This window comes from Neophocaena asiaeorientalis, unplaced genomic scaffold, assembly GCF_003031525.2.
Source record: "Neophocaena asiaeorientalis asiaeorientalis breed wild unplaced genomic scaffold, Neophocaena_asiaeorientalis_V1.1 scaffold174, whole genome shotgun sequence".
Taxonomy (NCBI): Eukaryota; Metazoa; Chordata; class Mammalia; order Artiodactyla; family Phocoenidae; genus Neophocaena; species Neophocaena asiaeorientalis.
This window is the reverse complement of record NW_020174922.1, coordinates 5,131,701-5,156,363: the sequence shown is the minus strand read 5'-3', so window position 1 is coordinate 5,156,363 and position 24,663 is coordinate 5,131,701. Positions and strand designations below refer to the sequence as shown.

General features: G+C 40.0%; 1 protein-coding gene and 1 non-coding gene across 2 annotated transcripts in view; one reads left to right on the top strand and one right to left on the bottom strand.

The window, feature by feature from the left end:
• The window catches only part of SH3GL2 (SH3 domain containing GRB2 like 2, endophilin A1), a 192,882-nt gene that overhangs the window by 62,824 nt on the left and 105,395 nt on the right, over positions 1-24,663 (bottom strand). The gene's annotated exons all lie outside the window — the stretch shown is intronic.
• Positions 11,382-11,497, top strand: LOC112410097 (U5 spliceosomal RNA). Its single transcript, XR_003005328.1, has one exon. It is a non-coding gene; the product is annotated as a U5 spliceosomal RNA (small nuclear RNA).

Sequence of the window (24,663 nt, the reverse complement as noted above, 5' to 3'; positions counted from 1 at the left end):
GGTGGGTTGCATCCAACCAACTGAAAGGCCTTAAGAACAAAAGTGAGGTTCCCTGGAGGAAGAAGAAATTCTGCCCCCATATCCTACTGTTTCTGTTTCTCTGAAGAACCCTAATTGATGCAATTTCTACCTGCTGGAGTGCTGCTTATAGTACAATCAAAGGTAGATAACAATTAGGAAAGGAAGGAGAAGAGAAAATACCATGCAAAGTGTTTGAAGAGAAAATGCTATGGAACTCTCCCCCTTCCGGCCCCCAGATTCTCAGATTAGGGTTATTTTGATGCAAATCTCCTTCTAAAATTAAGAAAAAAGACAATAAATCATCTTTAGGAGGAGATGCCCATAAAAAGTAGAGTAACTGACAGTTGCTGGGTCTCAGCTGCAGGGCAGGCAGCTCAGAATATGCTCCATTTCTATCACTAACGCTCGGACAGCCTTCATCCATCCATTCAAGGTAGGTACCTCACCTTTGCAGAAAGCAAACATCAAGGACAAACTGCAAGCCAATGGGTATTTGAAGACACTTGAGAGACTTCCTGCAAGTATTTCACGCATCCACACTCAGCTCTCTATATAGCATTTTACATCACCAAATGTGGCAGCCAAGCTCTATCCCGAGATAAATCCTCCTTTCTTCCTAAGCCAAAGAAAGCTAGCACCATGCTCTTAGCTGTAGTAAGCTTTACCTTAAATAACAATAAAGAGAAGATATGAAGAGACCTCAGAGATAGTCATGAAAGTGGATGGACAACCACTTGGCATTCAGTAAAGAGACACCAGATCCACCATCTTATACAGAAAAATCACTGACCTGCTAATAGAGGGGTTCAATTGGGAACACAGAATAACAACACAAAACTCAGAAAGACTGATCCCTGTCTGAGATATCAAGTTTGATAACTCATACCTACAGAAATCCCATCATCTGAACCAAAAATGTTAAAAGCACCTTAGTGACAAGGCAGATACAGATACAGATTTCGTTTATAATCTGGGCAGAATTTCCTGAATGCTAAGCATCTCGTCACCACCTGAGAAGACTAAGCCCTGACAGATGCACCACTCTGCTTCTACCTCAAGCTTCAAGGTCTGCTGCCTGCACTGCAGCCGACTCTGGAGATTCACACCTGGTAGGCTCATGCTGAAGTTGGAGAAGGAGACGTGGAGGAAGCTCCCCTCCCCGACAATCATACAAATTCCTGGTTTGCTTTTTACCCATTATTTCTACTATTAGAACTTTGAGTGTCCTCTGCCCCTGCAGGGTATATTTCACAGGCAAGCCTGCTGCAACAGCTAGAGCATGTGTTCAGAGTAATGTCACTGCATCCCACATCATCTAAGAGTTAATTTGACCCCTTCTTTCCCAATATGCTTTTAAGGTGTGGAAAGAAACTACTCACTTCACTGTCCCATTTCCTATTGCCTCAGTCAATGCTGTACCAATAGTTATATTTCTCACACACACACAAACACTTATATAAACACAAACATATATGTGGGAAGTATTTGGCATTCCTCCAGGCTTAGAGTTGCTCAAAGTTATACATTAAATTGGGGACAGGGTCTAAATACAATTCCAGCACTCCAAACTGGCACTACTGGCTTCCTTTCCTTTCACGTTTCTGCCCAGTGCTTTTCAACCAACCATGTGGGAGACTTGCTCTTGAATGAGTTGACTGATTGCAAAGCTCTGATAAAAATATGCCAAAAACTAAACTACGGAAAGGATACTGTCTTTTTAATTCTTCTCAGGCTTACTGATGTGCTAATGTCAGCTAGGGAGTGGTGGACACAGGGACCCTGAGAAGGCTGTCCTCTTATTTGTTCAATTGGGACATGAGAGAAGAGATGGAGGAATATTTGGAAGGGACTGACTTAAGAAGAGGCTGGGCATCTCTTTTCATGACAGGGAAAAGTGAAGCCAAATATGTATCAAGAAGACACTTCCTAAAGTCACTTCCCTAAAGCTCTGGGGTGTAGGGAAAAGAAAAATGAATTAAAAATTTTAACAACTTTAGTGTGATATAATTTGCATGCCACAAAATTCACTCATTTAAAATATACAATTCAATGACTGTTAGTATATTTACAGAGCTGTGTGATCATCACCATAATCTAATTTTTGAACAGTTTCATCACACCAAAAAAGAAACCTGGTACACATTAGCAGGCAGCCTCAACTCCATTCAAGGCCCCACCCCCTGGCAGCCACTAATCTACTTTCTGTCTCTATGGAAATATCTGTTTTGGATATTTCATATGAATGGAATTATATAATGACGTGGTCTTTTGTTTCTGGCTTCTTTCAGTTAGCATCACGTTTTCAAGGTTCATCCATGTGTGGCAGGTATTAGTACCTCCTTCCTTTTATGGTTGCATAATATTTCATTGTATGAATATACCATATTTTCTTTGTCCATCCATAAGGTGATGGACATTTTGTGTTATTTTCTAGGTTGATAACCTTGGGCAAATCATTTTACCTCTCAAGTTTTCTGACATGTGGATAATTCAAAGCCACCTCACAGGACAGTTATGAAGATTATATAAGATGACTGAGTAGGTGCTTTGTTGACTGTAAAGCACTTCACCAATGCAAAGGATTAGTGTCGTTACTGTATAAGAACCACCACGTGACTCTGTTACCTAAAAGGAACACGGTGACATCACAGACATGGCGACTGTAAGGTTGAGACTTCCAAAATATGTCTACCCAGGACTAACTTGTGGTAGAAGGAGGACACAGACACTTCCCAAAATCCAGGCCAAATAAAGGCTTGAAGGCCATTAATACATACGGCATCGACCCAGATGAGGAACTTTAAAGAGCAAAATGGTGTTCCTGCGGGCACTCGTTACCAGTTAAAGATGAACTGGAGATTTACATTTCAGAATGCAATGCTATACTGAGAACCCATTTTTCAGAAGTGACCTCTTAAGTTTTCTTATCAAATCAACTCACGTAGCCAGAGTTCTGTGTTATATCGGTTCATGGAGTTAGCAAGTAGAGGGTAAGTAGGAGAATGTGAGAGGAAGGCGAATACATTCATGAGGGCACACAGTATGTTTTTTTCTTTGGGGGGGTTGGGGTTTTCCTGGCAAAATAAGGGATTCCAATTCTTATTTGAGGTGACGTTGCAGGAAGGAGGGAGTCTGGTCACCCCTCAGAATAGAAGCACTGCAGGAGTAAAATTGTGTTTTTGTTGGGACTACATCATCCCATGGGTACCTGTGTGTGCTGGAGGGTAGGGAGAGGAGCAGGAGTGGGGAGCACTGAGGACATGGGGTTGAGATAAACAGATACGTTATGGTCAGACAGCCAGGTCATACCAGAGATAGGACTGAAACCCAGGTCCCTTGATTCCCATACTCAATAAGAATCCTGTTTTCCAGGCTTCCCTGGTGGCACAATTGTTGAGAGTCCGCATGCCGATGCAGGGGACATGGGTTCGTGCCCCGGTCTGGGAAGATCCCACATGCCACGGAGCGGCTGGGCCCGTGAGCCATGGCTGCTGAGCCTGCGCGTCCGGAGCCCGTGCTCCGCAACGGGAGAGGCCACAACAGTGAGAGGCCCGCGTACAGCAAAAAAAAAAGAAAAATCCTGTTTTCCAGGAGAGAGTCTACTTGGGTTAGCGGTAATCAATACACACCAATCTGCAACATCAGAGGATAGTTTAATGTACGAAAGTTCTTTTAAAAATTTAACTTGCTTTCCGTAACTGTCTATATTGCTAAAAATCATTGCTAAGCATTTTCTTGGTAACTAACAAGACTTGATTAATATCAGTTAGGTTTTACTGTCCTTCAATAATAAATCTGTAACTCTCTTCCTGTGCCTATGTACCTACTGTGATCAAATCGTCACTAGGTCACTTGTACCTTCCCCTGTAAAGATGTCCAAATTCCTCTGTGCTCCCACAGCCCTGGTGACACTGAGCAAGACACTGTAGGGCCTTCCCAAGGACAGACTCCCCACCCCTCATATCCCCCACCTGCCTCTTGTTTGTAGAAAAGCTTTAGTCTCCTAGGCTTTCCCCGAGTTCCAAAGAACAAATTTAATCAGAAAAGTGAGAAAATGCAGAAACAAAGGAAAACAGTCAAGCAAGACAAAATAATAATAGGTTAGTCAAGAAACTTTAGTTCTTCCTCAGGGGCTACAGATAATATCCTTAGCCATGTCCTTGAATTGTTTTGCAGATACTAAAACCTCCACCAGGTGGAAGAAGCTAACTACGTTATGACCAGGAGCACGTAGCCCCCAGACCAGCTGGAGCCTGAGGACTGAAAATGCTGATCCCTGTGACCTCACAGGATTACCTCACCACCCACCAATCAGAGAACTGTGCACGAGCTGATCAGGTGCCCCATGACCCACTCCCTCACTCTGTCTTTAAAAACCCTTCCCTAAAAGCCATTGGGGAATTCAGGTCTTTTGAGCATAAGCTGCCCGGTCTCCTTAGCTGGCCCGGCAATAAACACTGTATTTCCTTCACCACAACCTGGCGTCAGCAGCTCAGCTTTGCTGCACATCAGGCGAGTGGACCCAAGTTTGGTTCGGTAACACTGGGTCAAACTCTATTCAGCACTTGTTAGGTTGTATTTTGTACTATCATCATCTACTTGAATGCCTCTCCAACGTTTTAGAGTTCCTAGAAGGCAGTGATCTCGGTCTTGTCCATCTCTGTTTCCTAGTGCCCAGCACTGCGCCGGCACAGGTTGGCCTGCAATGTATGAGCAGACGAACAGGCAGTGGATCAGTACACCAACCTGTGCACTAATTTGGTCTGCTTATTTTTTTCCTATTTCAGTTCTATTTGGTATCATTCCCCTGAACGATCATTGTGCTTAGCTTTTCTTCCTTCCCTCAAAATAGCCCTCTACTGGTGGCAAAGTCTGATGGCAAAACGTGGATACGGATACAGGATAATCAGCAGCAGCTCTGGACACATTCTCCGACAGTACCTTAAACAGTTTTTAAAAAATTATTATTAAGATAATATGCTGGCAAGACTGTTGATAAGACTACGATGAAAATAAGAAAGGAGAGTAAAAGGAAGAGTTGGCCTATTCCATACCCATTTAAAACACTGGTGATTAGACAGAAGTGGTGCCTTTTTTATATGCTTGTTGCCTACCACAACATCTCCACCACCACCACCATGTAAGACTCTGGCTACTTTCTAACCTCTATCATTCATTTGGAAAGTATTTACTGAATGTTTTTTGTTTTGCGGTACACGGGCCTCTCACTGCTGCGGCCTCTCCCGTTGCGGAGCACAGGCTCCAGACGCACAGGCTCAGCGGCCGTGGCTCACGGGCCCAGCCGCTCCGCGGCACATGGGATCCTCCCAGACCGGGGCACGAACCCACGTCCCCCGCATCGGCAGGCGGACTCTCAACCACTGCGCCACCAGGGAAGCCCTGAATGCCTTTTATTTGTCAGGCAAGGAAGAGACCAGGAGGAGGATGTGCAAAGGGTCCCGGGGTAAGCATGGCTCCTCCAAGAGCCCAGCATGAATGAAGATTAGAGAGGGAAGGAAAAGGCACCCAAGATGATGTTGGAGATGCTGACAGGAGTCAGACACTGCAGGCCTTTTTGGGCCAAATGAAGGCCTTCATCCTAAGAGCAATGAGCGTAAAAGGAGAGGATTTATCATTTTAAAACCTTTTGCTAGATATACTTTGCGCAAAGCAGCTCAGTCAAATGAGAGCTGGGCATCACAAAAGGATGCTGCTTTAGGAAAAGGTTTCATCCCTGCTGGGAGGGCTACACAACATTTTGCTTTCATTTGCAAGACCACAGAATCGTGATTGTCACAAATTTGGCATGCACAAGAGAACATATGGCTTCTTTCTGAAAGAAGTCTTGCCTGCATCAAGTCCCAAATATGCTAATAAAAACATCCTGCTCTCTAAGGAGGCTTAGAGAACACAATTTTGTTGTTGTTGTTGTCCTTTTGTTTTGGTTTTGTTTCCCTTTTCTACACTCTGCATGAAAACCCACAGTGGGACTTAATTTTCTGGATTAAGAAATGTTCCCAATGAGTTATTTTATAGTTTCCTATAAACTGTGTTTCTCTGGAGTGAATTACCTTCTGCTCTTACATAATACTTCCTAACGTAGAGCATGCTCGACCTGTCATTTAGAGCTCAGGAGCATATCTTGGACACAGCAGAAGGTTTTCGATATCACTACTACTAGAGGAGAAAGTTATCCTGTGAAGTATCTTTTTAAAAAATGAAGGGGAAGTCTCTTTCAATTGAATTACTCTGGTGCATTTTCTCTACTATTTAAATATGGCTGCCTTTCTTTTATTCTCATAATGAATTACTTTCACTCAAAAAGGTATGATCAACATGTCAAGGCAGAAGCTGGATTTTAAGCACCATAAGAAACAGGTTCCCCAAGAAAAATTAAGAGGAAGACTATTTTCACATAGAAATCTGGCACAAGATTTCAAACTCTAAAATGTAAATACCCATCTGTACGTAACTCAGCTTTTAAAAAGCTCACCTTCTGCCCTATTTGTTGTGGATACTTATGAATAAGTAAAATGTAAAAATATAATTAAAGCTCCTTTCATGCTCCCTGTGCCCCCCTCTGCTTCCGCCACCCCCACAGTACCACTCTCCTTCCCAACGGCAGTTTTGTCCTTTTACTGTCTATGTGTCTGTCTTAGTTTGGAGCTTCCCCAAACAGAGTCTGGGTCATGCATGAAGTGACAGCATTTATTTGGATGGCGGTCCCAGCAAGCAGAATGAGGGAGCAGAGAAGAGTGGGGCAGAGAAAGGCAAGGCCCAGAAAAGTGTGTTCTGGAGCTGGTTACCACACTCCAGAATTGGGTAATGTGGCTTGCTCCTGCAGTGGTCCCTGTGAGGAACCATGTAGAACACACCTCAGTACTGTTCCTTGGATGAAGCTGGGGCAGTCATCTGATTCATGTTTCCACTGGTTGAAGGCTGCCTCCAGATAGGTCAGGCAATACCCAAAAAAAGCTAAAATTCCAAGACATAGAAGAAACTCCTGGGGCAGAAAGGCTGGCGGAAGGTTGCTGGAACTATCCACCAGGCTATGCTGAGGGAATATGACTGTAGACACACAGAGCATATGTTTACCAGGGGGTAGCAAATTTTTAGTAAAGTGGCAAGTAGAACTAGGTTAGGACTTGACGGTCAGTGCTATAGACAGTGTTTTCATCCTCCCAAAATTCATATGTTGAAATTTTAACTTCCAATGTGATAGTATTAGGAGGTGGGGCCCTTGGTAGGTGAATAGATCATAAGGGTGGAGTCCTCATGAATAAGATTAGTGCCCTTATAAAAGAGACCCCAGACAGCACCTTCTGCCATGTGGGGAAACAGTGAGAAGATGATAATCTATGAACTAGGAAGAGGATCCTCAACAGACACCAAATCTTAGACTGCCAGCCTCCAGAACTATGATAAATAAATTTCTGTTGTTTATAAATTACTCAGTCTATGGTATTTTGTTATAGCAGGCTTATAAGACAATCAGATACACTCTATGCCTCATACTTTTTTTTTTTTAATTAAAGCACACTCTACCTTTTATACAGTAAACTTTCTTTCAGAACTCCAAGCTTCCCTTGGAGTGTCTATCTGACCTGCTATGGAGAAAAGCCATAGCTTGCTTGCTTTTTGTTTGTTTTTACAATAATTTGAAAATATAAACATCATTCTTAGCTAGTGAGTTGTTCTAACATAGGCCATGGGTCAGATTTGGCCCACAGATCATGGTATGCTGAAACCTGTGCTATAAAATCTGTAAACAGCGTAAAGGTTTATTTTATGTTTTTAGCATATATAAATGGTATCATACTGCACCCATCCTTCCATAACTTGTCACACATCAAACTTACAGATGTCGCTGTAGGCAGAGGCAGACCATTCACTTGAACTACTGTACAGTGTTCCTCTGTAAGACTACATAAAAATTTATTTTTTTAGTGATGTATACTTGGGTCGTTTTATGCTTTTCACTATTACAAACAGTTCAGCAATAAGCATCCCTCTGTGAGTGTCTCCTGCTGCATGAGTAGGAGTTTTCTCTAGGATATGTGCCCTGAAGTGAAATTACTGTGTCATAAGGTACACACGATACATGAATCTTTAGTTTATTTCATTACTGCCACATTACTCTCCCAAGAAGTTGTACCAACTTATAGCCCCCCTTCAGTGTACCAAAATTCCCGTTTCTCCACATCTTCCTCAATATTTAGTTTTGTCAGACTTCTTAATTTTTGCAAATCTGATAGTTATGGATGTATATTACAATATTGCTTTCAATTTCCATATTCCTGATTACTAGGGAAGGTGAACATCCTTTCACACTAACTGATCTTCTGGGATACCTATTCTATGGGCTGCCTGTGCATATCATGTACCTATTTTTTTGTTGTTTTGGTTGCTACTGATGTTTGCTCTGCTATTGGGTTGTCTTTTCTTACTCACGTGCCACGTGGTAGTTCTTTATCCTCCTTTTATTTTGAAAGTTCTGGCTGGCTATGACTGGCCTAGGTCAGCAGAGTGCAGACCTACAGCAAAGCCTTGAAAAAAATCAGGAAAAGAGGAGGTGATGGAAGCTCTAACCTGGGTAGACTAGCCAAGAACAGACAAGACAGCCAAGAACAGGGTTCTATCTCTCCCCAGCTCCTAGTCTAGGGCTACTGTTTCATGTGAGAGAGGCAGGCTAGGCTGCCAGTGTCTCCCATTCCTCCACTCCTAACCCTCCAATGCAGAAGCACAAATCTGGGCAGGTGCTGCTGAGAGGACTACATCCTCTTCCCCCCAACTCCTTTTCTACTTGCAGGGCAGGGCTTGGCCCCAGGAGCAACAGGCTGAGAACTTTAGGGCTCCAATCACCAAGTGAGCAATCCTAGCTCACTCATCAGGCAGAGATTCCACACTGAGAGAAGCAAGCTAAAAAACCATGCAGTGCCTGCTTGTAGAGAGGGGCTGTCACTCAGGGAGAAGTGGGCTACTGCTCCCGTCCGAAGATCTGATGTAATGGCACAGAGGTTCTGCCCAGGAGAAGAGGGAAGACGTAATGACAGAGAGCTCTATCATGCTGCCTGAATCGACTGGTTTTATTTGGGACATAACACTGTTCATGCCTAAGGACACTGTCAAAAACAATGGAGATTCCGGTGGCAAGCAAATAATCACATGCACCTAGTAGCTTCATGATGTAAGTATCACGATGTATCATACGTATTATAAAATGATGGACCAGCCATAAATTTAACAAAGCCTAAGAGACATCCAAGAAGAGTGCTCCTGGGATCACACTCATCCCTGAGGGTCCTAAAGAGGGAGAACGTATCCTAGGCTGTACCCACTCAGGAGTAACCAACCAGAGTGGGACTTGGGGCAGTCATGAAAACTCCCCAAGTCATACATAGATCCATCAGCAAAATGTGGAAGCCTTACTGACTTAAAAGGTTTAAGCAAAACCTTTAACCAAAACACTGGCTAAACAATAAGCCACTCTAACCTAGAAGGAAGTCAGGAAGTTGGGCTTAAAAATAAAATCATATTCATCCCTCGTGGTCTGGAAGACTTTGTGCCTAGCTAGTGCTAAACCCTCCCTGGAGAGACTGGAGAGAAGACTTCTGAACTATTGGACCCTGGCTAAAAGTGGGTAGAAACTGTAAACTCCCTGAAGTGTGAAAGCAGTCTACAAACCACACACACACATCTAAGTAGCTAGGGTGGCTTAAGCACAAACTGTGATCAATAAATGGTTTATAAAGACCCACAGAAAACCCTTAAGAATTCAGGCCAAAAATAAAAACAAGAAAAAAAAAAACCTAAGCAAGAAAGTCATAGAGGACGTAACGTGGGGAAAAACAGACTTTACAGAATTAGTCCAGCCAAGTCACTAAACAGATAAATAAATGACCTAACACCAACTTCAGCAAACTTCCTCCAAAAAGGAAGGGGAAAGGAGTGTCAGTATTCAGAGGTGCTACAATATTTTACCTAAAATGTGCAGTTTTCAACAAAAAAATTATGAAACACCCAAAAAACAGAAAAAAACAAAACCCAGAAAAGCTTGACCCATACACAGGCAAAAAAACAGGCAATAGAAACTTACAGGTGCCCAGAAGTTAACAAGACTTGAAAGCAGCCATTTTAAGCATATTCAGAGAACAAAAGGAAGCCAAGCTTACAGAAGTGAAGGAAGGTATGATGACAATGTCTTATCAAACAGAGAATATCAACAAAATGATAGAAAATACAACAAAGAACCACAAGGAAACTCTGGAGTTAAAAAGTACAGTAACTGAAATGAAGAATTCAGTACAGTGGCTCCGCAGATTTGAACTGGAAACTTATTAACAGATGAATAGAGACTATATAATCCAAAGAAAAGAAAGAAAAAAGAAGAAAAAAAATAAAAGGAGCTTCAGAAAGGTTTGGACACCGTTAACTGTAGAACATACGCACACTGAAAGAATCAGAAGGAAAGGAGAGAGAATGGAACAGAAATATATTCAAAGAAATAATGGCTGAGAATGTTCCAAATTTGATTTTTAAAAAACAGACTAATCTATATTTCTAAGAAGCTCCATGAACACCAAGTAGGACGAATTCAAAGAGAACCACACCCAAACTCATCAAAATGCTGAAAGCCAAAGATATACTGTTGAAAGCAACCAGAGGAAAACAACTTGTTCCACTGTGGAACATAAAATTAACAGCTGACTTCTCATCAAAAACAATGGAGGCCAGAGCGCTTAAAGAAAAATCAGGAAAAGACACAAAAGTTTTGACTGTGGGAGAGAGAAAATCCCAGAACATACATTTGGAAAGGGTCTTCGTAGGTAGCAGAAACCCTCCGGCAAAGAGAGGAAGAACGCAGAATTACCCCAGGAAGGTAGTGCTGAGAGAAAATATGAAGAGAATACTGACCTCAGGTGTTAAAAGATATTACCTAAAACCTACCTTTTCATTACAGTCCATTTTTTTTCAGTCTCTCATCGACGTGATTTGAAAGTTTATGAGAAGTTAACAGCTCTTTCATCTCACAGATTGTTGAGATACATTTCTCAACCAGACCTGTCATCAAGGAATTTTGTATTTAAGTTGATGTATGAAATTCATATAGACTCATTTGTTAATATTCAGAAAGAAGTGACTAAATTATTAACTACTTATAAGCATGTACCATGTGGGTGATAATAAAGGCAAAAGTTAGGTGAGATTAATTACACCACACAATCAGAATTTACTCATTCATATTTTTTAATTAAAAATTTAAGATTTCAATGTTTGTAAAAAATAAAAGTGGGCAGTCAGGAGAAACGCTAGAAGACTCCTCGAACACTGATTATTGATGCTACAAAAAAGGAAGAAATATACTCTGGTTTCTCTTCAGATCATATAAATCTTTCACCTTTTACTAAAGATTTCCCTGGAGAGGAACAATTCTGAGTCTTTCCCCAATTTTTTGAGGCCTTGTTCTCGCAAGGCTTATAAGCATGTATAAAAAGCACATGATGTTTTACTTTTCAAAAATATATCGTTGTTGGTAGTTTTCTTTATGTTAAAAAAAAGAAGTAAGAAATATACAATGTGAGATTTTGAGGGTACATTATGAAAACTCTGGTACAGAAATAATGCAAATGAAATCCACAAAGACCATTTATTTATACCACAGCAGTAAGCTTGCTTCGCCTCTCAGAAAACGTTGCGGTGGGTTTTTTTTTTTTTTTTTTTTTTGCTGCTTTCTGTGTATTTTAAATGTGCTTTTACTGTAGAGTATTGTTTATCTTTTACAGTTGAAGCAAATTTACTAATCAGGTACTGGTGATTTAGCTAAAGACATCTGTGAAAGAAAGGGGTATGGGGCACCATGAAGCCGAAATAATGAGCTAGCTCAAGGAACCCAGTAATTATATTTAGAGTACCCTGGATACACCTACACCTACCACTTCCTACTGGAAGCCTAGTTGGTATAATCAGATTTGAACAGAAATTACTGACAGAAGAAAATGGCTAATTTACAAAGACAATAAGTGGTGGTGGAAGCAGCCCTAGCAGACCCTGCAGGGAAGTGGCCCAGAGAAGTCTAAATCCTGATGAGCCATCTGGTATCAGAAGGAACTTTTGTAACCCAACATTTTACAGCACACTCAAAAGACAAATAGCTAAATTACAACTATAAAACGAAACAAAACAGAAGAACTTCCAAAAGGAAATGAATGCTCAAGATGGCATGGAGAAATGTTTTCTCTTGAATAATGGATATCAGCTATACTCAATCAGTTCCTGTCCAGCTTAGGGAAGATAACAGTCTTCCTATTAACCTTTAATCAGTTTTCCTAAAAATCCTGAAGAAAAGGTAGATTGTATTATCCAGGTTATATCACTAAGCTTAAAAGTAACCCACTGCAAGTCATGTAGTTACTAAACCAGGATCTACAGACATCTTAAGGCTATACTGAAGATTCTTTGAGAATGGAACTATCTGACTCATCTTGTTGACTCCTCACGATATAAACTCCTGATAAAAAGGAGACCCTCCAAAGTTAGTGGAGGCAAGAACAAATACAGAGTCAGAGGCGGGACAAGATTTACTGCCCTCATATCACAGGTGCACTCCGCCCCCAGTGTTTCTCAATGCAGCGCCCACCTGTACTAGAATTATCCAGAAACGAATTCCAAGTACACTGTACCAGCTCTCCCCCTCTCCCCACACCCACCAGATAGCTAAATCCGAGTATTTGGAGGTAGGGTCTGGGAATCTGCATTTTTAAGTTCCCCAAGTGTAAGAAGTGCTGCCATATTGTGGCAAACCCTAACCTCAGCATCGTGTCACATCAATATATAGTTCTTCCTCTTACTTACATTTATGATATGCTTGGCAAAGTAAAGAGATGCTTGAAAAATCACGATGAGAAGCTCAAACACCCTGTGAGGGAGACACAGAGTGACCTAGTGTTACAAAATGACGATATCTGAATTTTGCCACTGCTTTCTTCTGAAAGCTGTCTTCTGTTTCTCCATATGGAGAAAAGCTGAAGTATTACCATCACCATCTGGAGTTTTAAACAATAAAGCATCAGTAGAGATTTACAGTGTCCCTAGCTTATAAGATCTGAATTCACTTAAAAATTCACTGAGTACAATTGTCTTTTACAAGCCCTGAACCCAAACAACCTGCAAGAGCAGGAGGAAAGATAAACTTATTGGCATGTTTCTAGCCCCCTGTGGGCACCATCACCTATCCAAACTCATTAATTATGTGGAACTCAGAGGTTTCAAACAGAAGCTTCAAACTGAAAAGGTCAGAGGCATAACAGCCTTCAGAAAAAATAATGGGGACAGATCAGCTATTGGTACATCTCTGACTACCGCTAATAGTAATACCAAACACACTTACAGTCTTTTATAGTGTATAGACTATACTTCCAATATCTTAATTAATTTGATCTTCTCTAAAATCTTGTGAAGGGTCCAGCACACTTTGCACACTTCTATTAAGAGGGCTTTTTATCTCTCTGCTGCATCATTTGACTTCTCTTCCCTGGTGAGTTTCTGGGAGGCAGAGACAGTACATTCTCTTCTGTATCCTTAGCATCTAGCATGGTATCTCACTCACGAAGGCACTCACAGATGCAGGAATCCTTTTTGTAACTACATTCTAGAGATAAGACAATTGAGGTTCAGAGAGATCAAGATATTTATCCTGGAGATGCCCTGGGAAGAAAGCAGGCACTTGGCCCTCAAATGTAAGGGGGGCTATCGTGTGGAAAAGGGATTAGAGTAATTTCACATGACTTCACTAGAAAAATCTAGATGGGAGTTAGTGGGAGAAAGATTTTAGCTCATGTAAGTTAAGAAGTTTCTAACCATGAGAAACATCTAAATAGGAAATGTGTCCTTTAAAAAGGCAAGTTGCCCAACATGGGAGAGTACAGGAGAGACTGTACAGAAAGGGTTTTATGCATCAGCTGGAGGATCAGCCACATAACCTGTAGAGTCCCATCCAACCAGGAGACTCCATGAGTCTATCCCTTGATAAAACTTATACAGATGGTCATTGGTAGAAAGGATGAGGCTCTCACAGCCTTACATCACTGTTCCCATTGCACCACAATGGATGCCTTTGAAAAACATTCATCTAACAGGTTCTAACAATTCAAAAAGCATCCTATCAGAAATGGGAGTTGAATTTTGTCAAAAGCTTTTTCTGCATCTACTGAGATAATCAGATAAAAACTCTCCAGAAAATGGGCATAGAGGGAACCTACCTCAACATAATAAAGGCCATATATGACAAATCCACAGCAAACATCATATTCAATGGCGAAAAACTGAAAGCATTTCCACTAAGAGCAGGAACAAGACAAGGACGTCCACTCTCGCCACTCTTATTCAACACAGTTTTGGAAGTCCTAGCCATGGCAATCAGAGAAGAAAAAGGAATAAAAGGAATCCAAATCGGAAAAGAAGTAAAACTGTCACTGTCTGCAGATGACATGATACTATACATAGAAAATCCTAAAGATGCCACCAGAAAACTACTAGAGCTAATCAATGAATTTGGTAAGGTTGCAGGATACCAAATTAATGCACAGAAATCTCTGGCCTTCCTATACACTGACAAAGAAAAATCAGAAAGAGAAATCAAGGAAACAATCCCATTTACCACTGCAACGAAAAGAATAAAATACCTAGGAATAAACTTAAGTAGGCAAAAGACTTGTACCTAGAAAACTATAAAACACAGATGAAAGAAATTTAAAATGACATAAACAGATGGACAAATATAACATGTTCTTGGATTGGAAGAGTCAATATTGTGAAAGTGACTTTACTACCCAAAGCAATCTATAGATTCAATGGAATCCCTATCAAACTACCACTGGCATTCTTCACAGAATTAGAAAAAAAAATTACTATTTGTATGGAAACACAAAAGACCCTGAATAGCCAAAGCAATCTTGAGAAAGAAAAACGGAGATGGAGGAATCAGGCTCCCTGACTTCACACTATACTACAAAGCTACAGTAATCAAGACAGTCTGGTATTGGCACAAAAACAGAAATATAGATCAATGCTACAGGACAGAAAGCCCAGAAGTAAACCCGCGCACATATGGTCAGCTAATTTATGACAAAGGAGGCAAGAACATACAATGGAGAAAAAACAGCCTCTTCAATAAATGGTGCTAGGAAAACTGGACAGCTACATGTAAAAGAATGAAATTAGAACACTACCTAATACCATACACAGAAATAAACTCCAAATGGATTAAAGACCTAAATGTAAGACCAGACACTATAAAACTCTTAGAGGAAAACATAGGAGGAACACTCTGACATAAACCACAGTAAGGTCTTTTTTGACCCACCTCCTAGAGTAATGAAAATACAAACAAAAATAAAAAATTGGGACCTAATTAAACATAAAAGCTTTTGCACAGCAAAGGAAACAAGACGAAAACACAACTCTCAGAATGGGAGAAAATATTTGCAAATGAAGCAACGGACAAAGGACTAATCTCCAAAATATACAAACAGCTCATACAGTTCAATATCAAAAAAAAACAATTAATTAAAATTTTAAAATGGGCAGAAGTCCTAAATAGGCCTTTCCCCAAAGAAGACATACAGATGGCCAAGAGGCACATGAAAAGATGCTCAACATCACTAATTATTAGAGAACTGCAAGTCAAAACTACAATGAGGTATCTCCTCACACCAGGCAGAATGGCCATCATCATAAATCTACAAACAATAAATGCTAGAGAGGGTGTGGAGAAAAGGGAAACCCTTTTGCACCGTTGGTGGGAATGTAAATTGACACAGCCACTAAGGAGAACAGTATGGGATTTCCTTAAAAAACTAAAAATAGAACTACCGTATGATCCAGCAATCCCACTACTGGGCGTATACCCTGAGAAATGTGAGCCATGGCCACTGGGCCTGCGCGTCCGGAGCCTGTGCTCCGCAACGGGAGAGGCCACAACAGTGAGAGGCCCGCTTACCACAAAAAAAAAAAAAGAAGATGGCATACATATATACAATGGAATATTACTCAGCCATAAAAAGGAATGAAATTGGGTCATATGTAGAGATGTGGACGGACCTAGAGTCTGTCATACAGAGTGAAGTAATCTAGAAAAGAGAAAAACAAATATCATATATTAACATATATATGTGGAATCTAGAAAAATGGTACAGATGAACCTATTTGTAGGGCAGGAATACAGACGTGGACGTAGAGAACAGACATGTGGACACGGGGGGTAAGGGGAGGGTGGGACAAATTGGGAGATTAGGTTTGACATAAATATACTACTATGTGTAAAACAGATAGCTAGTGGGAACCTGCTTTATAGCATAGGGAGTTCAGCTCGGTGCTCTGTGATGACCTAGATGGGTGGGGGGGTGGACGGGGTGAGGGAGGTCCAAAAGGGAGGGGATATAGGCATACATATAGCTGATTCACTTCACTGTACAGCAGAAACTAATATATCAGAGTTAGTTCCAGAGCAAGATGGAGTAAGAAAGACTGATTTATCCCCCTGCCTGAAATTAACGAACAAACCATATGATATGTATGTATGCCTGTGCACATGTGTGTGCATACGTGTGTACATGTGTATAAGAAACAACAGTTTTCAAGACTGGGTATCAGGAAATGAGACACTGATCCCTGCCTGGCAGGATACAAATGAGATGGGCCCTACAGCTGCCCCAACTTACTGTTTTGAGAGATTTTACAGGCCACAATGCAAGGAGGAAAAACACAGGTGAAGTCTCAGAGATTAGAGTCTGAGGAGAACAAGGAGGCTAGAATTTGTAGGGCAGAGTACTGGAGTGGAGAGAGCTGCACAGTTGCACAGAGAGAGAACCATGGAGATCTGTAGAAGGTCCCCTTGACTATTCAGCAGAGAACTGATCAATGCAAGCATGTAAGGAAATTAACCAAGACTGCTGAAAGAATCATCCAAGAAGATTAAAGGGAACAGCATTCAAGACTCACATGGAGAGAGGAACAGAGTATATTCCCATCAGAAATATTGGAAAACCATAACTGACTCAGCACTGAGTAGAGAGCTTAGAGAGTTCTTGCCTCAGGAGTGCGAAATAAGGTGCTGTAACACCTGCTCTGGTCCTCCCCAGCAAATCTTAAATGAAAGACTCAAAAGATGAAACCTGTTTCCAAGTCATTTAGCTGTGTCCCAGAACTCAGATCCAGAAGTCTTACAGAATATAAAAACAACCAATAAGATAAAATTCACAACATCTCACAACCAAAAATTATCAAAAATGGAAACAAGCAAAAAAATCTATAATACAAAAAAACAACTAGTTAAATCTAACTCAGAATTGATGCATGCTATAATTAATTGACAAGAGCATTGAAACAATTGTAATTGTATTCCGTATGTTCAATAATAAACATTAGTTTCATATATAGATATAATGCTAATCAAACTCCCAGAGATGAAATCTACAATGTCTGAAATGAAAAACATACTGGATGACATTAACAGGAAATATTGCAGGAAATTGCTGAATTTAAAATATAGCAATAGAGACTACTCAAAAATGAAACAGAGAAAAATGAATCTAAAAAAGTAAATAAATGAGCACCAATGAGCTGGGTGACAACTTCAAGTGAGCTAATATAAGGATAATGAGTTTGTGGAGGGGAGGAGAGTGGTGGGGGGCAGAAAAAAGATTTGAAGAATGGTTGAGATTTTTCCAAACTTGAGGAAGCCACAAATCTGAGAAGCTCAAAAAGCCCTAAACATAAGAAATATGAAGAAAACCACACCAAAGCAAATCACAATCAAGTTGCTCAAAACCAATGATCAAGAAAAAAAATCTTGAGATCTCCCCTGGTGGCGCAGTGGTTAAGAATCCGCCTGCCAATGCAGGGGACGTGGGTTCAAGCCCTGGTCCGGGAAGATCTCACATGCTGCGGAGCAACTAAGCCTGTGCGCCACAACTACTGAGGCTGTGCTCTAGAGCCCATAAGCCACAGCAACTGAGCCCGTGTGCCAAAACTACTGAAGCCTGTGCATCTAGAGCCCATGCTCTGCAAAAAGAGAAGCCACTACAAAGAGAAGCCCGTGCACCGCAACGAAGAGTAGTCCCTGCTCGCTGCAACTAGAGAAAGCCCGAGCACAGCAACAAAGACCCAACACAACCAAAGATAAATAAATAAATTTATTAAAAATAAATAAATAAATCTGTGAGTCTGTTTCTGTTTAAAAAAAGAAAGAAAAAATCTTAAGAGTGGGCCAGAGGAAAAAAGACATGCTACATACAGAGGATTAAAGGAATAAAGATTCTGGTTGACAGCATAAACAATATAAAACAAACAAACAAAAAAAACGTGGAGCAACATCTTTAAAAGTACTAAAAGAAAAAAGTGTCAACCAAAAATTCTATATTCAGTGAAAACACCTTTCAAATGCAAAGGCAACATAAAGACATATTCAGAAATACAAAAACTAAAATAATCCATCACCACAAGAACCACACTAGAAGAAATGTTAAAGGAAGCTCTTCAGGGAAAAGATAAATGATATCAGATGGAAATCTAGATGTACACAAAAAATGAAGAGCACAGAAAATGCTACATGGTTAAACATATTATATATGTGTATACACACACATATATAAATGTATGTACACATGGTTAAATAACATATTTTTATATATAAAGTTCAAAGCAAGTATCAATGAAATAAAAAGCAGAAAAACAATAGAGAAAAATCAATAAAACAAAAAACAGGTTCTTTGAGAAGATCAATAAAACTGATAACCCTCTAGGCAGGTTAATCAGGAAAAAAGAAAGAGAAAACGAATTACCAATATTAGGAATGAGAGAGGTGATATCACTACATATTCTACAAATTTTAAAGGACTAATAAGTGAAGTTTATCCCAGGAATATAAGGCTGGATTAACATTCCAAACATCAATCACCATATAAGAAGCTAAAAAGGGAAGACAATATAATCTTCTCAATAAGATACAGAAAATGCATTTGACAAAACCCAACATCTACAAACCCTCAGCCAACTAGGAGTGGAAAGGAACACCCTCAAATTTAACACTTCATGTACAGGTAAGATCATACTTAACAATCAATAAAACGAAGTCATTCTTCCCATGATCAGGAACAAAGCAAGAACATTCACAAGGATGTTCAGGCTTAACATTTCTATTCAACACTGTAATGAAGGTTCTAGCCACTGAGATATGTATTATTATATAATAAAATGAGAAAGAGAAGAAAAAGAATTCAAATTAAGAAGAAAACAGGTAACAAAATTTTCTGTGTAGAAACTGCAATGTAATCTACCAAAAAGGCTACTAGAACTAATAAGTGAGTTTAGCAAGGTTGTAGGAACTAAGGTCAACCTACAAAAATCAACTGTATTTCTATACACTAACCATGAATGAAAATACCATTTAAGATGGCATCAAAAACGTAAAACATTTGGGGATGAATCTGACAAAAAAACAATACCTGTACAGTGGAAACTATGTCATTGCTGAGAATTTTTAAAAGACCTAAATAAATGGAGACCTAAATAAAAACCTTGTTCATAGGTTAGAAGACTCAATACTGTTAAGATCTCTATCCCTCCAAATTGACCTATAGCCCCAACTCAATCTCAATCAAAATTCTAACAATCTTTTGTGTATGTGTAGAAATTGACAGGCAGATTCTAAAATCCAAATGGAAATACGAATAACACAAATAGCCAAAACAACTTAGAAAAAGAAGAACAGAGTTGAAGGGCTTACACTATCTGATTTCAAGATTTATTATAAAGCTACAGTAATCAAGGCAGTATGGTACTGGCATCAAATAGACAAACAGATTAGTGTAACAGAATAGAGAGTCCAGAAATTAATAAAGATATACAGGACAACACATTGTTTTAAACAGAGGTGGAGAGACAATTCAGTGAAGAAAGAATACTTTTCAACCAATGGTGCTATCACAATTGTATATCCATGCACAAAAACAAACAAAAAAACTTGAATCCTTATCTTCCACCATATACAAAAATTAACTCGAGCTGTTCAGAGATCTAACTCTAATACCTACAACAATAAAACTTCTAAAACTAAACATAAGACAAAATCTTTGTAATACTGGATTAGGTAATGATTTTTTTAGATATGACATCAAAAGCACAAATTTTAAAAGAAAAGAATGATGAATTAGATCTTCAAAATTAAAATCTGCTGCTGCTCCAAAGACAGTGCTAGGAAAATGAAAAGTCAAGCCATAGACGGAGACAAAATATTTACAAAGCATATATCTGATAAAGGACTTGTATCCATATATAAAACAGAACTGAACAAGAAAACGAACAACCCAATAAATGGGCAAAAGATGTGAAAATACACATCATCAAGGAAAATATAGGAATGGCTAATAAACACATTAAAAGATACTTAGCATCATTAGTCATTAGGGAAATACAAATTAAAACCACAATTAAGGGCTTCCCTGGTGGCGCACTGGTTGAGAGTCCGCCTGCTGATGCAGGGGGACGCAGGTTCGTGCCCCGGTCCGGGAGGATCCCACATGCCGCGGAGCGGCTGGGCCCGTGAGCCATGGCCACTGAGCCTGCGCGTCCGGAGCCTGTGCTCTGCAACGGGAGAGGCCGCAGCGGTGAGAGGCGCGCGTACCGCAAAAAAAAAAAACAAAAAAACCCCACACAATTAAATACCACTGTACACTGTATACCTATTAGAGTGGCTAAAATTAAAAAGCCTGCCATACCAAGTGCTGGTGAGAATGTGGAGCAACAGAAGCTCTCCTATACTGCCGCTAGGATGTAAAATGGAACAACCACTTTGTAAATTGGTTTGGGAGTTTCCTGAAAACCTAAGTATAAAACTGTTATATGATTCAGCCATTCCACTCCTTGACTTACCTAAGAGAAAAGAGAGCATATCTCTGTCCATAGAAAAACTTATAGATGAATATTCACATAAGCTTTATTTGTAATGCCCCCAAACTGGAAGCACTCCAAACATCCATCAACAGGTGCATATGTGTAAACAAACTGTGGTATATCCATACAATGGAATACTATTTGGCAGTATAAAGGAATGAACTATTCATATATGAATATGGATGAATCCCAATAATTATGCTGATTAAAATAAGTCAGATGACAAAAGAGTACATACTGTATGACCATATTTATATAAGACTCTAGAAAATGCAAATTAATCATAGCAAGAGAAAGAACAGCAGTGGCTGCCTGGAAAGATAAAGCCAGACGTGAAAGGGAGTGATTACCAAGGGGCCTGAGAAAAATCTGAGGGGCAATGGATACTCTCACTTTCGGTGTTTCATGAATGGTTTCATGGATGTATACATATGTCAAACATTTGCAAACTGTGCGCTTTAAATAGGTGCACTCATTGTATGTCAACTGTACCTCAATAAAGCTGTTAAAAATAGGACATCCCGTCAAAGTCAAAGAACCAAGATTAATATGCTGTATCTATCCTCTTACTGCTTCAAATAAAGTAGAAGTAGTAACAGTAGCAGCAAAAGCAGCACCAGTAGCAGCTAATATCTGAGGAGTTATTGTGTATCAGGCATCCTTTGAAGCACTTTATATGAGTTGACTCATTTATCACTCAGGACTGCCCTGTTGTTTTATGAAGCAGGTGCTATTATCACACTTCACAGATGAAGACTGGCTTATTTCATTTAGCGTTATATCTTCGGGGTTCATCCATGTTGCGGCATGTGTCAGAATGCCCTTCCTTTTTAAGGCTGAATAATATTCTGTTGTATCTATGTACCACATTTTGTTTATCTGTCCATCTTTCCATGGACCTTTGGGTTGTTTCCACCTCTTGGCTATTGTGAATTGTACTGCTGTGAATATGGGTGTACCTGACTTTCAGTTCTTTTGGGAATTTACTCAGAAGAGGACTTGCTGGATCACATGGTAATTTTATGTTTAATTTTTGGGGGAATAACCTTACCCTCTCATTCTTAAATTGTAGTTCACAGAGTGAACTTTCTAGAAGGCAGATCTGACCATGTCATTCTGAGGGATAAAATTCACTAACGGTTCCCTAACTGACTTCAGGGTGAAATTCAGATTACTCAACACAGCGGGTCTTTCCCAGAAAATTCCATCTTACCCTGAGACCCCTACCCAAGGACTTCACTCCTTCCTCTAAGGTTCCAAAGCACCTTTTACATATAGTATCTCTATTAGCACGTCCCTCAACTCTGTATTAATGGTTCTACCTCTCCCAGGAGGCTGTAAGCTACTTGACAACAAGATTCATATTTTTATTCTTTCATAGTGCTTAGAACATTAGTAGAAACTTAATACGTATATGAATGAATGCCAGTTCAGCTATCCAAAGAATAAAAATATTGCCGTTTTGTAAAGTAAGCACTGTAACAGAGGAGACAGAATATAGGTTAAACATCTGTGTGCGTGTGTGTGTACAATGCACATAGGTTAGACACACACATACATATATGTGTAATGAGAAAACCTCTTTTTTTATATGTAACATGTAGTCATTCACATGTTAGTTTCCATTTTCATTCTTAAGTTCTTTATGATGTAGTCTGGGGGCCCTGCTAAGCACAGTGGGGGAAAAGAGGCCAATGATACACAGCCCCCTTGAATGACAGGCACAGTACCAGATACAGGCTAATATCTAGGGTGTCTCTCTGCTGAGGAGTAACATGCATCTGTGCATGGACTGGGCCTTTGACTTTATGAACACGCCACACAAGAAATATGTTCTTCCATGTGGGACTAGGAATCTGGGATGACTTCTTGATTAAAGGTTTAACAAGCTTCTGCTTTATACTCATACACAGAGGAAACATGGTTTCACTGTCTAATAATAAGATATTAGAAGAGTACTTCAGCATGCAGCTAAACCTGATAAAAGATTATGGATAATGGTTTTCCTGAAGCAACAAGTCAAACTAAAATAAATGACAGTTTTGAACTGTGCACACTAGATGACTGCGGGATTTTTTTTCCTTTAATTCTGTGAATCTTTCTGGTAAATAAAAAACATCAGATTTTCCAAAAAGATTCTGGCTTTCCACACTGCACTGCCACAGGAAAAGTAATAGTCACAAACCACATTGCTGGGCTTTCTACCAATGAGCTGGGCCTAAAAGGGGAGTCGTGCCCTCGGCCCATGCCAGGTCACTATAAAGGAGTGACCTCTCTCACAAGATATAAGTAAACAAAACAAGCTTCTTCCAGGCCAAATGCATTCTCCATGGATCCTAAATGAGCAAGCCTTGGGACACTTCAACCTGCACAATTAGGAACATTACAGATCAGCAGAATCTCTGGGCTTAGCACTTTACCTACATTAGAAACAAGTGTTTTGATAGGAGTAAGAATCATGGCAGCAGGAAATAAACTGATAAACAAAAGTATATCAAAGCCACAGAATCAATTTCTGAATATAGAGAAAAATTACAGCCTGGTCAGTTAGGTCTCAGAATTAAAGAAAATATACTGGTGCCAGAAGTGGAATTCTTGCATCAAACTTAAAAAGCCTAAAATTCAGTTTTTCAATTCCAGTAAAATCTAAAAGCTATGGTAACCAAGAACCTCAAATGAACTTCGAAGTTCCTTAGACCTGAATCATGTAATCAGGTTGGATTTGCATAGCCTAATTTCTTAAGTGGGGCCATGCAGACAGCCTTGAAACACTTTTAAAACCGATCTCAGAAGTGGACCTCCTTCACATAGCAAATTGGAAGCGCAACAAAGGGCATTCATTATCTGAGTTACATGAGGGTAAGTAAAGTGGTCTGTTTAAGCCACCAGAGAGACCTGACCACTGTGCTTGTGATTAGGGAACATTTAATTTATGAGTGCAAAGTAATACAATCATATATATTTGCTAACTATATACACGATGAGGTTCTAAGGAAGTCAAGATCTAACAGGGTCCATCCTCAAATTTTACACGTTTAAAAGCCCAAGTGAGAATATGTTCTACTCCAGGGTTCCTAAATTACTCAAGGTAGAGGTTCTCTAGAAACAAATATCTGACATGAAACAGGACCAAGAAGGGTGAAGCTCAAATAATTAAATGTATGACATACGGCAATCAATTAAGCTGAAGCAAAATTCAGCATCGCTGAATATGAAAAACAAACTGAAGTGTAAGGGAAATTGTAGGAGGAAAAAAAAAAGAACAAAGGGGTAGGGGTGGTGATGAGAATGTCAAGAAGCAGGCACAGCAACTGGAAAGAGCAAAGATGACCATGAGGGGAAGAAAGAGGACAAGACAATAAGAATGGTCCAGAATCCAGGGACAGACCCTTCTTGAGCCATCTCAGAGGCCCTGAGGGCACCCCTGAATCACAGACCATTCAGAATTGAGATGCCCAGAGGTAAAGTTCTGCTGAATTCTCTGTGTACACTCTATTTAACACGATGGGGACAGCATGCATAAAAGCCACATGTTTCTAAGAGGACAAATGTGAAAATGTGTCTCTCCAGGTCTCACCCTGTATTTGGAATGTAAAGAGTAAATACATGTGATGGGTATGTGTGAGATCATATATGTCTATGGGGTTACTTTATCACCTGTTGTGTTGGGACAGGATTTCGATTATCAGTAGC